Raw genomic sequence first — 15,832 nt, forward strand, 5'->3', positions numbered from 1 at the left:
CCCCTCAGGGGAAAAAAAATACAATAATTCAAAATATTTTTTAAAAAATAGAAGAAGACGAAGAAAGGAAGCTAAGATTGTAGAGGCGGGTGTACAAAGAGGCTGGGCCAAAGAAGGTGGAACTGAAGGAATATCGGTGCGCTTTTTTTTCAGAGAAACTCACTCATTTCCTCTTGTTTCCGAGGTATAACTGGGTCTTCTGGATCTTAACGTGGCTCCTGGTCCACAGAAACTCAGCTGCCATAGAAGGGTGAAGTGGTTTCAGCCCTCCCAGCTAATCCCTTCAGCTCAAAGCACCCCAAACTGGGAAGTAGGAGGAGGTGTGAGGGCGACTGAGAGGGAGGAGAGTGTATCCTGAAGAAGGCGGCGTCGCCACCCTTCACCTAGTTCACCCAAACTTGCTGGAGTCTTCCTATTGCTACCAGGATGGGTAGGCTTGTCATTGTGAAATGGGGACAGGAAACAAAAAAGGAGGGAAGACAGAAGGAGAGATGTGACTAGGTGGCCCTACTCCGCTCTCTGACAGTTCGAGGAGGATACAACAGCACCAGAGCTCGTCCAAAACAACAGCTGGATCGGATGTAATGCCCAGGAGAACACTGAGGAAGTCCTTGTAGAAATATGAGGGGTGGGGGAGGGTGCATGACAGTGTTTTAGTGACAGAAAAGAAATAGCAGACTCAGGAGCTCTCTGATGTAAACTGTGTCCCCAAAGCTTAGTTTCCCCTGTGGACAAATCCTTATCAGGAAGCAAAGAACAGTGAACTGTGTCTGAAATACAACAGCCAGGGCCTCCCATCTTTGTTATCTTCTGTCCCAACTCTGGGAAACTGAAAATAAAAAGGTTCAGAAGGAAGGGAAGGAGTAGAAGACACCTGGGGGGAGAAAAAGAGGCTGAGAGAGAGAGAGCTTCGTGCTTGAATGGATACACGTCTGTGGTTTCTAGGATACAGTCAAGTGACAGAGCCCAGTGCAAAGCTTGCTAGTGGCTTCTTAGTTTTCCTCTTCCCTTTACACTGCTTTAGTTACCATCACAGGTAACAGGAAAAGAAATGAAAACTCAGACTTCTTGTAGTCTAGTGTGAAGGACAGGAAGATGAAGACTCATTTGGCAACCAAGAGACTTGTAAAAACCACTTCTCCAGTGGCTGCTATAGAGCTGGAAAGAGGAGAGGCACACCTACGTGACAGCCTTGAGAGCAGTTCTGAACCAATCCTTACTTTCTCTTTGTCTCAGGAACAGGCAGTAAAATACTACAGAAAATTGAAACCAGGCAAGTGGAAGGTGTAGATCCAAGGGCTGATTGCAGGAGGTTAGACACTTTCTGATCCATGTAACTTACCCATCGCTATTCCATGAAGCACTTGCTGCTCTATTGCTATTAGTCATATTTACTTCAGAGATATTAAAAGGTCTGTTTTTGAAGCAAAGTGCACAGAGTTGAATCCAATGCAAACATCATCGGTTTGAGGATTAGATAGAATATATTTAATACTAAATTAGACACTCTTAGAGTCTATTTCCTTCTATCTCACCATGTTACATTTATAAAATATCATACTTATTATTAAAAGTATGCAAATATATTTTATCTAACATATTTCCTCATAGGTATAATCATCTATGAGATAGTTTTTAAAGTGCATAATTTTTTCTACTTTAATTTTCTGTTTCATATGTCTTGGTTGTGCCATTTTTTGTTGAGTTCATATAAATGATAGCACATATGTATCTTGCTACGTCCTTGTTTATTAAGAAGAAATCTAAAGAGAGATGAGTATACCTAATAAAATGATGGCTATGGTGTATCTGACTTTTTTAAAAAACTGAAGTAAGTCTTGTTTAGTAGAAATACTAATACTGACTTCCATCGTTGAAGACAAGAATATTTCAGAACTTCTAGATTGTAATTTTTTTAATGGGTGTAAAATTAAAGCAGATTTTTACTTACTATTTTGTAGTGGGTTTCTGAAAGAATCCAAATGTTAAGCTTAATTATGTATTCTACCTAGTACAGTTCCCTCAACTACCATAACACAATTTGCATTTAAATGGTTTTTGAGGTTGCTATTGTTTTCTGTTTAAGTCTTATGTCAACCATGTTAATTTGAAAAGAGTGAGATAGTATTACTTGTTATAGCTGTATGAATTGTTTCCCGCCCAAGTTTTGTGGGTGTTTTTGTTTTGTTGTTGTTGTTTTACAACGCAGCATTTTCCATAATCACTTGTACTACTAGAGACTTCATTTATGGGATCCTTTCCCTTCTTCACTGATCAGTTTATTTTCAGAGGACACTATATTTCAGCACCAAGGGCAGGGATCCCGCCTAGTATATCTCTTTAAGCAGAATCAAGTTCCTCTGAGTATCAAGAGCACTGACCTGTGAGGGTCTCATATAATCTTCTTCCACCTTTCCGGTCCGTTCCACCACCAAGGTGGAAAGGAAATTAATTCTCACAGCTTTCACTGACATTAATAACACACCTGGAGCACAAAGCCTTTCGGCATTTCGGTAACAGAGCAATATTCTGCTTTTCTTTCTTTATACATTCCAATCCCTGGTGCAGCGTCTGGAACACTGGACGCCTCAATGTCTGAGACTCTATTCAAATTATGAATTTCACACGCTTCGAGCAGTCATTTCTATTTTATATGGCTTTCTATTTTAGGAAAGCATGGAGGTAAGGGTAACACTGGAATAATCAGCTCAATCCCTGGGGTTTCCCCCCCTTCCCGCTCAAAAAAACGCTATTTAGTTGTTTACAGGCACAGAGGTAAGTGAAAGAAAACGCAAGAGGGCCATCTGCTGTCTTAAGCTGTGATAAAAGCATGTGTGAAGCTAAGGTGAAAATCATTTCAGAGCCAGTGTTGCTATAAGTAAAAAAAAAATAATTTCTAACTGGCCAGAACTTCCTCTGAGCTGTCAATTTAACCTTCTGTCTGTATCATAGAAATAAACAAACAAAGGACAAATATTGCATGGTGCCACTGTTGTAAAAGAGTATTGACCTTGGGGTTGGGGAGAGATTGAGTAAGATGGGTTCAATTATGTATACTGCACTGAAACAGAGGAGGGAGAAAACTGTTTAAAAGAGATATGTGATTAGGTATTTCTGTCATGACCGCAGTCTAGAGTGATGGCTACATGGTGGAGTGGACCTGGGGCAAGTTTTGTAAAACAATGAAAGAATTTTTCTTTTACTTTTCCAAGATGGTAGTGTTCTGGGGGAAGGCTTGGGAAGGGAGAAATGTGCAACAATGAATGAATGGAAACCCAAAATCTCTGTAAATGTTCATTAAAATTAATAAAATTTAATTAAAAAAACCAAAACAACAATAACAAAAAAAGATATAAACAAAATTTGAAGAACTACTCATACAGTAGCTCTAACAAAATTGTTATGAGTCTGATTTCTGTTTCCGATTGCTTTAGTTGATTTTTGACTGTGCAACTTTCTAATTGTATGATGGTCACCGTAAATTGCTTTTGATATAACTCGTCCTCAACTAATTCCCTCATCCCTAAAAATTGAGATGGAAATGGAACTGTGTTATCAATTCTTAAATTAATTTTAGTAAATGAATGTATAGATCTTACATCTATGCTATCATCAATTTCCACACCACTCTTTTCCATATTGTGTATTATTTCTAAATTACAGGTTTTGAGTATAAAAGTTTACATATTCTGTGTGAATTTCTTATCTCCTAAGGGGCTATAGTCCAAGATTTAAGGTACTCAGAAGAATCTTAAGTTTGGAGAAAGAGGTTTGTATTCATATCTCAGTTTCTTATTCATGAAATTTGTGAGTTTAAGCCTATTTTGCGTTCATGAAATAATAATATTAAGATTATATCCTAAATTCACAGAGATTGTTATGAATGCCTATGAGAAACACTTAAAACTATTAAGCATAATTCAAATACTCGTAATAATTCATGCTACTAAATCTGGAAATGCTATGCTTCCTTTGGTCCCTCTGATTTTATACTGTTTACCCAGGAGATGTTTGCTGTCTCTTCCACAAACCATTCCTTAGTAAGTATAAAATAGTGTCTAAAAATAAAAATTGTAAAGATTCATATAGAGATGTGCTTGTGTATTCTTGGCCATTCACTTAAGTTCTTGAAACATGAAAGCCATGTTCTTAATATGGCACAGTAATATATCATGGTTTGTATACTGAAGAGCAATGACATCAGTATGGAGACTAAAGTGTGCCTGATCTAGGCTATAGTCTTTGCAATTGCGTGCTATGCATCAGAGAGTTGGGCAGTGACTAGGGATGATAGAAAGAGAATTGATGTCTTTGAGCTGTGGTGCTGGAGAAGAGTATTGAATATACCATGGACGGCTAGGAGAATAAACGGGTTTGTCCTGGAGAGTGTGAAGCTGGAATGCTCAAGGATTCTGAAGCTTCGTCTGACATACTTTGGGCATATTGCAATGAGGTACTGGCCCTTGGAGAGAGACATCATGTTTGGGAGAGGAGGGACAGCACAGGAGAGGAAGACCCTCGAGATGGATCTATTCTGTGATTGGGGTGATGGGAATGAGTGTGTCAGAGACGGTGAAGTTGGCACATGTTAGAGCAGTGTTTAGGACTCTTGTACATAGGGTCGCTATAAGTCTCAAGTGACTCGACTACACATTACAACTACAACAACTGTGAATCTCTATATGTTGATATAGGCTGGTACAAAAGATGTTGACTGATGATCTAAGTATGTTGAAATCATTGACAATTTCAATCCATTCTCCATCGACAATGATGTTGCCTGTCAGCCAAATGGAGAGGATCTGTTTTCTTGATATAATCCATATTGAAGAATATAGTCTCTGATCATCTGCAGCAAGTTATTTCTAGTCCTTCTCACATTCAGCAGGCAAGTTTGAGTCATCTACATAACGAAGATTGTTGTTGTGTTTTCCTCCAATCCTGATGTCACATACCTCTTCAGAGTCCAGTATACAGCCTGAATAAGGATGGAAAAAACTACACCACCCTGATGCACACTATTTCTGATTTTAAACCATATAGTTTTCCTTTGTTGTATTTGAATAACAGTTGTTTTGTTTTTGGTTTTTCTATCCATAGATTGTGCATGAGCACAATTTCGTATTCTGGGATTACCATTATTCTCAATGATAACCATAATTTGTTATAATCTACACAGTCAAATGCCTTTGCATAGAAAATAAGAAAATGCAAATAGACTCCTCTCATATTCTCTGCTTTCAGCTACGATCCATGTGACATCAGCAATGATATCTCTGGTGCCACTCTATTTGAACTTGTGGTAGTTCTCTGTCTATGTACTATTCTAGTTATTATGGATGATCTTCAGCAATATTTTACTTGCATGTGATATTAATGATGTTGTTTGATAATTTCCACCTTCTATTGGATCACCTTTCTTGGAAATGGACAGTCAGTTGGTAAGGCAACTGTCCTCTAAATTTCCTAACATAGGCTGGTGGACACACTGAGGATTGCATCTGCTATCATTCACAATTCATTCATTCTATCTTCATCATAGATATCTTCTATCATAGCACAATTCATTCATTCTATCTTCATCATAGATCCAGAAGAGAATCATTTTGCATCATTTTCACTGTAACTACTTTTGACTATACAATCTAACTGGTCTCTTTGGATGAACTCTTTTTATTTTATTTTATTTTTGTAATAATTTTAATGAACATTTACAGAGAATTTGGATTTCCATTCATTCATTGCTGCACTTCTCTACCCGCCCAGCCCTCTCCTCCTGCCCCTCAGTTCACTCCTCTCTTTCAAAAGTAAAAGAAACACTCCCTCCCTGGTACAAAATCCCCCTGCACCCCTCCCACCGCCCCAAGTACATTCCACTATGCAACCTTAATTGTGAACTCTTGTGATAACCATAATACCCTATTGCTTTTAAATTATTCAGTCCCTCATCTATTTCAGTACAGTATATACAATTTATCCAGTTTTTCTCAGTCTTACCCCCACCCTGATATCAGTCCCATTTTACAGCAGTGGCACCATGCAATATTTGTCCTTTTGCGACTGAGATATTTCACTCAGCATAATGTCCTCCAGGCTCACCCATTTTGAGTGAGTTCCTTGTTTCTCAGTGCAGCATAGTATTCCATTGTGTGAATTCTCTACCCATTTGTTTGTTGATGGGCACCTGGGTTGTTTCCAACTCCTTGCTATTGTGAACAGAGCTGTGATAAACATGGGTGTGCATTTGGATGCACTCTTACTGTTATAATTATCAACAATATAGCCAGAATGTTGAAGATATAAACCAGATTATATCACAACTTCTGCTTAAAATCTCACATCTCAATAAAAACCTAAAGTTCTCAGCATAATCTATAATGTTCCATATGGTTTGTGGCTCAACTCTAGATTCATTTGTTCAGACACCATTTGTTTCTCTTTCTTCACTTACTTCACATGCTGTTCCTCAAATCAGCTGACATGTTTCTAAACAGAACTTTTTTACTTACTGTTCCTTGTGACTAACTCACTCTCTTGAAATCTTTGGTCTCATATTACTTTCTCAGTTAAGATCTTCTCTTACAAATCTATTTCAAATTGAAATCACCAAAACAGTTGTGTTACTTTTCCATCTCTAGCTTTGTGCAATTCCATAGCACTTAAAACTTGCAAAAGGTCTGTATCTTTGCCCTTATGTAAGTATGGCTGCATAGTAAAGCTAGCCAAAAGGTTGGCACTTCAAAACCACCAACTACTCCAGCCTGCTTTTATAAAGATTTATAGCCTTGGAAACTGTTCTAAAATGTTGTATAGAATTCTAGGAGACAGAATTAACTTGACAGAAATTGTAATTGCTCATATATTTTCTTTGCTTATTTGGACTGTCTTCCCCTTTGTATATATAAATTGAATAGGGTATAGATTTTGCATCTGTTGCTAATTTCCACATTTCTAGTGCTTAAGTATAGTATAAAGCACAAAGTAGTTACCCCCAAAAGATTGCCATCCAGAATGAAATAATTAAGAAGTTAGATATACAGACAGTCAGACAGCTAATACCAAAAAGCAAGAGCAAAAATTCTTACTTAGTCCAGTCTGTCAAGAATGAATTACCTCATGCTGTGATGTTTAATCTCTTTATGCACCAAGATATTTAAAGTATTCCAATTTGGATTACAAAAAAATCTCAACCCTATAAATAAGATATACAGGGATACTTCAGCTTTGCTTGATGACTTAGGTTCAACATAACATGACATTCAGTTTCAGTTCTGCATTTTAGCAGCAATATCCTCAGGGCTAACTGAAAGATGAGAGACTGATTCTTGTTGAATACAGAGAATGATATTACTGATCTTTCTGACTTTTTTATTCCCCTATTTCCCTGGCTGTCCACCATTGATTGATAATATGTCTATACTCCAAAAGCTACAGCTAATCCATCATAGAGCCACAAAGTATTTAAATGCATTAGTTAGAATTATCTATAAATATAAAAGTGAATTCATTCTAAGTGAGGAGAGTAGAAGAACAGTAACAGTAACATTTTATTATTAAAGAAGCTTTTCCTTTTCTTACCTTCTGACTTTTATGAGACTTTTTTTTTGCCTATATGTTTCCGTTTCAAAAGGTAAGGTGTTCAATGGCTTAATTTAAAAAAAAATCAGTATATAATTCCAACAATAAAACATTCTAGCGAAGGTAAAACTATAGAGACAGTGAAAAGACCTGTGGTTGCCAGAGATTCAGTAGGAGGTAGGAAGATAAGTAAGTGAACACAGGGCATTTTTAGCATTGTTAAACTATTCTGTAGGAGTCTGTATTTATGTACATTTGCCATACATAGTTTATGTATCTTTTCCAAATCCAGGGGACTTTTGTTAATACACAGATACTGTTCCATCAGTTTTAACAAATTCAACATACTAATGAAATATATTAATAAAACTAAAATAAGTGTGTGCAATTGGGAAAGGAATATATAGCTTCTACTTGTACTTTCGATGTAATTGCAAATTTTCTGTAAAGCTTAAACTCTTCTAATTCTAATTCTCAATTCCAATTGATAGCAAGTCCATGGGAGAGGGTAGAATTCATAGCATTCTATCCTATATCATAACCCTGTTTTAGAGGGTTAATAAGATTGAAAATCTTTACTTAAGTAGACAACCACACATTTCACCCATACATCAGCTATTGAATCATAATAGGCAACCTTTTGATTAGAACAACATATGTCCATTCTGCACCATCAGGGCTTCTTTTTTTGTTCTAAAATTGAGATACATTAAAAATAAGAGTGCTGCATTATTTTTCAGAAATGAATTATTATCATCTGATTTGGAATGAATTCAAGCAGGATTAAAAAGAAAATGTTTCCACCCTCTATTTTATCCAAGTTTGAGTTATGTACAAGATACTTTTGGGGATGAAGTAATGCTGAAATCATTTGAGAGAATAAAGACAGATATTTTTAATATGCAGGTGGAGAAATTGTCAATGAATTAAGATTGAATGTCTAGCTCTTTGTCTTAGTTCAAGTTTGCAGCCATATTTTATTTTATTTTTGACCTTTAGATTCAAGTGATAATCTAAATGATTATTAAGGTATTTTCAATTAGATTTTGAAGCAAGTAATTGCTTAAAAGTCATCATACTCTTTTTGATTAATAAGATACAAGCACTGCTAGCAGGCAACAGCCTTTCATTTATTACAACACCTAGAAGGAATTTTATTGTGGCTTAATATTTTAAATCAATAAAGAAAACGTGAAAACAGCTGATAGTAAAAACTTGTTAACATTCTTCACTATAGAAACAATACTAGATTGGGATGAGCAGATGTCTTAGCTTTAAAAATCCACTATTGTCTTAAATTTGGTTAATATATTGGGAAAATATCCTCAGTAGCTTCCAGCCTTCTATAGTAAAATGCATTAATAAACCTGTACAGAATCCTTTTCAGAACTGAATCTTTACTTCCTTAAACTCAGCCAATAATCAATGATTATAATATTAATTTTAATGACAGATCAGTGGATTGTGTTTATTAAAAAAATTGGATGTAGTAATGGAAAAGAAATTACTGAATTTTAAAAAGAAGTGTAGAAAAACTGCATTTAAAATCTCAATGCATATTTAAAACTCTATGTGCACATATGTTATAAAATCAGAGCTATGAATTACAATCAATTTCCATTAAATTATTAGGATAGCCACCTTTGTAGGAAGCTACATGTTCTAGACTGAGATTAAGGGGTTTGTGCACTTAGCATACAATGGAAGTAAAAGTCAATGAATCAAGGATCAAGGATCGCATAATATAATTTTATGCCTTGAAAGGCATAAAATCAGGAATTTCTATATTTACACTCCTCCAAAACTTATCTTTGCAGCTAAAAGGCCACTTTCTTTAAAATAATGTTCTAATCCTTATTTTGGAATTATGTGTTCTTCTTGTGTTTCAGTCAATCAGAATCAACTCATAGAGGACGCTCCACTGAGTTTTCAGTGGCAGTAGGTTGAACTTAGAGTTGATTTCCCATCTTTTTCCTGCAGAGCAGCTGGCAAATTTGAACAATGCGCCTTTGGGTGGCCAGCACAGCATTTTACCACTAGGCCATCAGAGGTCCCTAGTCTTTACTGTAGAATGGAGGATTTTAGAAGCTTTAACTGAATACCAAGAGGAGGTAAGTTTCTTGTAAAATTTCTATGATTCTCTCTCTTAGCTTCTGGTGGACTTTAAAAAAAAATCTTGAGAAAGTAATTTCCAAAATGCAACTCACAAGTGAATATTATTTTAAATTGTTGCTATCTTTGCACCTAAGTACTAAAAATTTTTAAAAAATAGATTTTCAAGTGATCTTTATTACTCTATTAATTTTGAGCTTGTATTAATTTTTCTATCGCTATGTGACAAATTACTACTTTTTTTAGTTGCTTAAAACAACACAGTCACTCTCTTAAAATTCGGAACTTCAAAGCCAGTTTTATTTGTCTCCAAGAAAGATATCAGTAAAGTTGGCCCTTTTTGGAGGTTCTGAGGGGAAAATATATTGTCTTGCTTTTCCTAACTTGCATAGATTTCCACATTCCTGACTATTGCCCTCTCTCTAACATTACCCCAGCCTCTTGCTTTTGTCTTCTTAGGCCCTACTATTGACAGTGATGCTTCTGTGTCCGACTTTGAAGAACCCTTGTGAGGATATGACCTCAAAACAATACTCCAGGATACCCTTTACATTTCAGGTTATCCTTAATCACAATTTCAAAGCCCTTTAAGGTGACATAACTACAGATCCAAGACAGTAGAATATTGTCATTTTAGAAAGTCTTTTTTTTTTTTCAGTCTACCATTGCTAGCTTTTAACTAACAGAAACCCTAAATGCACTGCCTTCAAGTTATTCTGACTGATAGAGACCATATAGGACAGAGTAGAACTTCCACATAAGATTTCCCAAAGCTGCAAATCTTTATAGAAGGAAATTGCATCTTTGTCTCACAGAGTGACTGACTGATAGAGTCAAACTAGTAATTGATCTTTCAGTGAGCAGCCCAAAGCCTAATGCACTGTGCCACCAAGGCTCCTTACCTACACCTAAGCCATATGTAAAGAAAGCTCTATCTAGAATTTAACAGTTATCTCTCCAGCCCTGAAACCAAACAGGGTAGTGGCTCTAGCAAGCTCTTGTATATACATTTTAAACCAGCTGTTTATTGGATTGAATCTCTGGCTATTATTGCTCCTTTGTCCCCTGTTGTTTTACTCCCTGCTCAGAATTATATCTTGCTATTTGCTGAACCTCTCTGATGCCACCTGCTCACCTGAATTTCTTATGACTAATTATTGACTTTGGGGGGGGGGGATGCATAGCAATTCTCAGTATTGAGGAAGTGAGCCATTATGCACCCTGTGGATCATGAAAATGCATTTCCTCTTTCCCACATAAATCTAAGAATTTAATTTCTTGAGTTTATAACATGTCTTTCATGAGATTTAGGACCATAGTATCAAGTTGAATAAAACTAAAGCTAAATGTATGATAGTCTACGAGATGAGATTTGGGGCCTTAAGCAAGCAAGCATCACATGAAGGAAATGGATTCTGAAAGTATTTTTTTTAACCCCAAGTACATTTTCATTTTTATGTGGCTACAATAGGGGTAGCAGATAATTGGTATTTCTTTTTTAGAAATTCAGACTAGCTCCTTAGTGAGAGTTTGCCTTCACTACCTAGCTTGACACTGACTAAAAAAGAAAGGTTTCACATAAGCCAAAGGTTTTTAAAGGAATTAGAAGTATTTCCCTAGGTTTAATGAGGGCAGAGGAAGGGGGGACCTTAGAAAGAGGAAATATTTCAGATAGGACACTGTAGAGATTTTAAAATAAATAGATTTTAGAGTCCCAGAAGAATGCCAGTTCCCAATCTTGTCGATTTTACCCCTTTTACTTTGTCATTCTCTTTACCCCCTTGCAAATCCCCAAAGAGATTCATTACTGGCTTCCAGAACTGAGAGTATTCAAGGTTAAAAAGTCCTTGACTGTGAGTCAAAAACAGTACTGATCTTTACAGGTTGTGTTTCGGGCTTGTTTTTTGTTTGTTTGTTTGTTTGTTTTCATGTAAATAATATATATGTGGAAATATCAAGTCCTATCAGTAAATGGATCTTTCCCCAATGGGCAAAGACAAACTTCCCAAACAGATTTTCCCCCCTCCAAAATACCTAACTGATGTGCCAATATATCTCTGGCCTTGCCCACAGGCCTGTGTTCATCCCTGGAAGAAATGGATTTAGTGATCCTCTCAAGAGATTTAGTTCCAGCAGAACAAACTTCAGATACCTTAATGTCAGGGATTTTGAAATACAAACAAACAGCTATTTAGCATATTTTTACACTACAAAGTTTAGGTGTCAGCCCTAGGGGCCATGTTACCAGAATCCAAGCAACACCTTAGTGCTGCTTTTCAGATCCAATTTTGCAGAGAAATTGGGTTTTCTAATTCTCAATCCTTTGCTGAGATTTCAGTTTTCATGTACCTTTATGTCCCCTTTAAAGATCCTTATTGTAAAAATAGGAGGAAAACTAGTAAAACATATAAGGGAACTCAAGGTGGGGAGGGCTGAGGATGGGTAGGGACAAAACCACAGGGTTGCACAGTTTGGTGGGTGAGGTGAAAGGAAATGGGAAGAATCTGGGCAAAAAAGGTGGGGTAATGATGGGCAAAGTCCAATGGTTATTAATTTTATAAAAAATAATGCATGAGAATGATTGTATGAAACACAATGTGAATGAAGAATAGTGTGAAACACAATGTATACAAATGTTGTAAGCAAACAAACAGAAAAATGTGGCGCGGGAGGGGCGGGGGGGGGGAGGAAGGTGTCTTATACCTTCCCTTGGGTGTTCTGGTGGCTTAGTGGTAAGGACAACTTAATGATAAAAGCCAAAAGAAAAGTACAGGTTTTGAATCCATCAGCTACTGTGCCAGGGGAAGACAGGGAAATAACCTCCCATGCAAGTTACTGCCTCCAAAAATTCACTGGAGGGCTAGCTATGGGTCAATTCCAACTGGATACATGGGTACAAAACAGCAATAATAGCCTCCTTAGGGAGTCCTGGCAATCTAGCAGTTAAGGGCTTACACCACCAACTCAAAGGCAGGCTGTTCAAATCTACCAACTGCTCCATGGGAGAAAGATGGGCAATCTTCTCCCATGTCATTTAAAGTCTCTGTAAACTTGCTGGAAGGTCAGTTATGTGTCAGTTCTCACTCATGACAATGAGTTTTGAGTGTTCTCCCTAATTAAATTCTTGTTACTAGTTCCCAGCTCCTCTGGTTCTCCGGGGGATACTCTTCCATTGCGTGGAACAATACCCTGCAATAACTCAGAACTCCTGACATGTGATTATAGCTATGTTAAGATGTGAGGCAAAAACTTGATTTTGAAGCAAAAATAACTTCTGTATTGAGAATCTCTCTCACCTTGCCATCTAGTCTGAACTGACTCATAATTGGCTTTGGAAGACTCAAAATCAGAGAGGAACAGATTGTCTTTCTCCAGCAGAGGGCTGGTGAATTCCAACTGCCAGGAAGACTCTGACTTTGGGTTAACAGCACAAATCTTTTTCTTTTCTTTATTTTTTTTTAATTTATACTGATTTCTTTATAAACTTTGAATACATTGGTTTTTCCCAAAAATATTCTTCCCATTTTTTGTTAAATGGTACAACCACTCTGGAGGGCAGTTTGGTGCTTCCTCAAAATGCTGAACATAGAAATTTCACATGACCCAGCTATTTATTCCATTGCTTGGAATATACCCCAAGAAAATGAGAGCTCATAATCAAATGGAAACTTTTTCATCTATGTTCATAACAGCATTATTCACCATCGCAAGGACATGGAAACAGAACAGATGTCCAACCACAAATGAATGGATTGAGAAGTTGTAGTAATTCATACAACAGTATACTATGCAACACTCAGGAGCAATAATTTTATAAATTATTACCTGAGAGACTGGAGAGTATTGTGCTAAGCAAACAAATTCAGTCCCACAAGGACAAATATTGTATAAAACCATTATTTAGAATGAGTATGAGGATCCAAAGCGGGGTGGGAGGGCGGAAGCAGAAGGGTGAGGATGGGCGGGCTTGGGGTGGTGTTAATCATAGAGTTGCACATTTCAGTGGTGTAGTGGTGATGGAAATGGGAACAGCACAGCTCATGATGGACTAAGCCACCAGGACTCCCTGTCATTCCTGTAACTCACTGTACCCTGAGAAAATGACTTGTTCTACAACACTAGAAAACAATGTAACTCTGTTTACTTACTAGTTTTGCTTTCTTTTGAGGAAGCCAAGTCCAAAACAATTCTCAGAACAAATTCCCACTTAAAACAAGCTTTCAATTACTCATGTGTTTTCTGCAATCACTGAAGGAAAGTTTCATGATTATTTTGCAGCCTGATGTTCCCATTTTAATAATTATTCTCTATCTTAAAATAACTTTGAAACTTGGGTAATCTCCTACCAATCAAATATACTATCACGCAATTTTGTAACTATGACCTAAACAACAAATAATTGTTAATTTTTTTCTTAAATTCTTTGTAACTACTGCTTAAATGTTAATTAACCATTGCATTTTTTAGTGAATTATCTTTTATTTTTATATAAACTCTCTGAACTGTCTCCTCCTTGGATTATAGGATTCAGGAGCCTATGGGTTCTGTAATTCCAAATTTGCAAATGGCTTTGACTCTCCTTAAAAACTCCTTACTTTGAATTTTAACTAACTTGGTGGTTTTGCTTTATAACTGTCCCCAGGTGTGCAACACAAAGCTCTCCATACTGAAGGGACTTGGTCTTTCCAGCACCTGGAACAAAAGAGGTACTCAAGAAATATTTGCCCAAAGAAGGAAAGAGTAAGAAATGATCAGCCTTGGTTTCTAGATTTCTAATCATTTTCATTTTCTACTCAGAAGTAATATGTTTTTTTCTTGATTCTATGCCTACTCTCATACCAGGTAACATTAGAACTTTTCTAAGGATATTATAGCTAATGTTAAATGGATCTTAGCTGAAAGCAGGGAATACCAGAGGAATGTGTATCTGTGCTTCATTGATTATGCAAAGGCATTTGACTGTGTGGATCATAACAAACTGTGACTGACTCTGAGAAGAATGGGAATCCCAGAACACTTGATCGTTCGTGCTAATGAGAAACCAATACTTGGACCAAGAGGCAGTCGTCAGAACAGAGCAAGGAAACACTGCACAGTTCAAAATTGGGAAGGGCGTATGCCAGGGATATGTCCTGTCTCCATATCTTTTCAATCTGTATGCTGAACAGATTATCCAGGAGGCTGGGCTCTGTGAGGAGGAATGTGGTGTCAGGATTTGTGGAAGATCTATCAACAATCTGCGTTATGCAGATGACACAACCCTGCTTGTTGAAAGTGAGGAAGACCTGAAGTGCTTGCTGCAAAGGGTCAAGGACTGCAGCCTCCAATATGGATTGAGGCTTAATGTCTAGAAGACAAAGATTCTCACCATTGGGCCAATTGGCAGCCTCAGGATGAATGGTGAAGAGACTGAGATTGTTCACAGCTTTACTTTGCTTGGCTCCACAGTCAACACTCTTTGAACCAGCAGCCAGGAAATTTAAAGACATATTTCCATGGGAAAGTCTGCTGTTAGGGACCTCTCCAAAGTACTGAAGAGCAATGATGTCTCTCTGGAGACTAAGGTGCATCTGATACAGGCCATGGTCTTTGTAATCACTTGTTATGTGTCAGAGTTGGACAATGACTAGGAAAGATAAAAGGAGAATTATGTCTTTGAGCTGTGGTGCTGGAGAAGAGTATTGAATGTACCATGGACTGCTAAGAAAAGAAACATATCCGTCTTTGAGAGGATTAAACTGGGCTGCTCCTTGGAGGCAAAGGCTTTGTGTGACATACTTTGGACATGTAAGGAGGGACCGGTCCTTGGGGAGTGACATCATGCTTGGGAGAGTGGAGGGGCAGTGCAGGAGGGGAAGACCCTCTCTGAGGTGGATTGATTCAGTGACTGGGGTAATTGGGATGGGTGTATCGGAGACAGTGCGATTGGCACAGGACAGAGCAGAGTTTAGGGCTATTGTACATAGGGTCACTATGAGTCACAAACAACTTGACGGCACATAACAACAACAACAAGTACACCAACCTCAAAACCAACTACCATAAAGCAGATTCAAACTCATAGAAGTCCTCCACTGAGTTTCTCAGTTGTAAATCTTAATGGAGACAAATTGACTCATTTTCCTCCCTTAGAGTAGCTGGC

General features: G+C 37.3%; 1 protein-coding gene across 1 annotated transcript in view; it reads right to left on the reverse strand.

Annotated features, from left to right (window-relative positions):
• LOC102858384 (fibroblast growth factor 14-like) overlaps positions 1-15,832 on the reverse strand; it is a 936,720-nt gene that overhangs the window by 291,311 nt on the left and 629,577 nt on the right. The gene's annotated exons all lie outside the window — the stretch shown is intronic.

This window comes from Elephantulus edwardii, unplaced genomic scaffold (assembly GCF_000299155.1).
Source record: "Elephantulus edwardii isolate Elephantulus edwardi_28Jun2011 unplaced genomic scaffold, EleEdw1.0 scaffold00003, whole genome shotgun sequence".
NCBI classification, from domain to species: domain Eukaryota; kingdom Metazoa; phylum Chordata; class Mammalia; order Macroscelidea; family Macroscelididae; genus Elephantulus; species Elephantulus edwardii.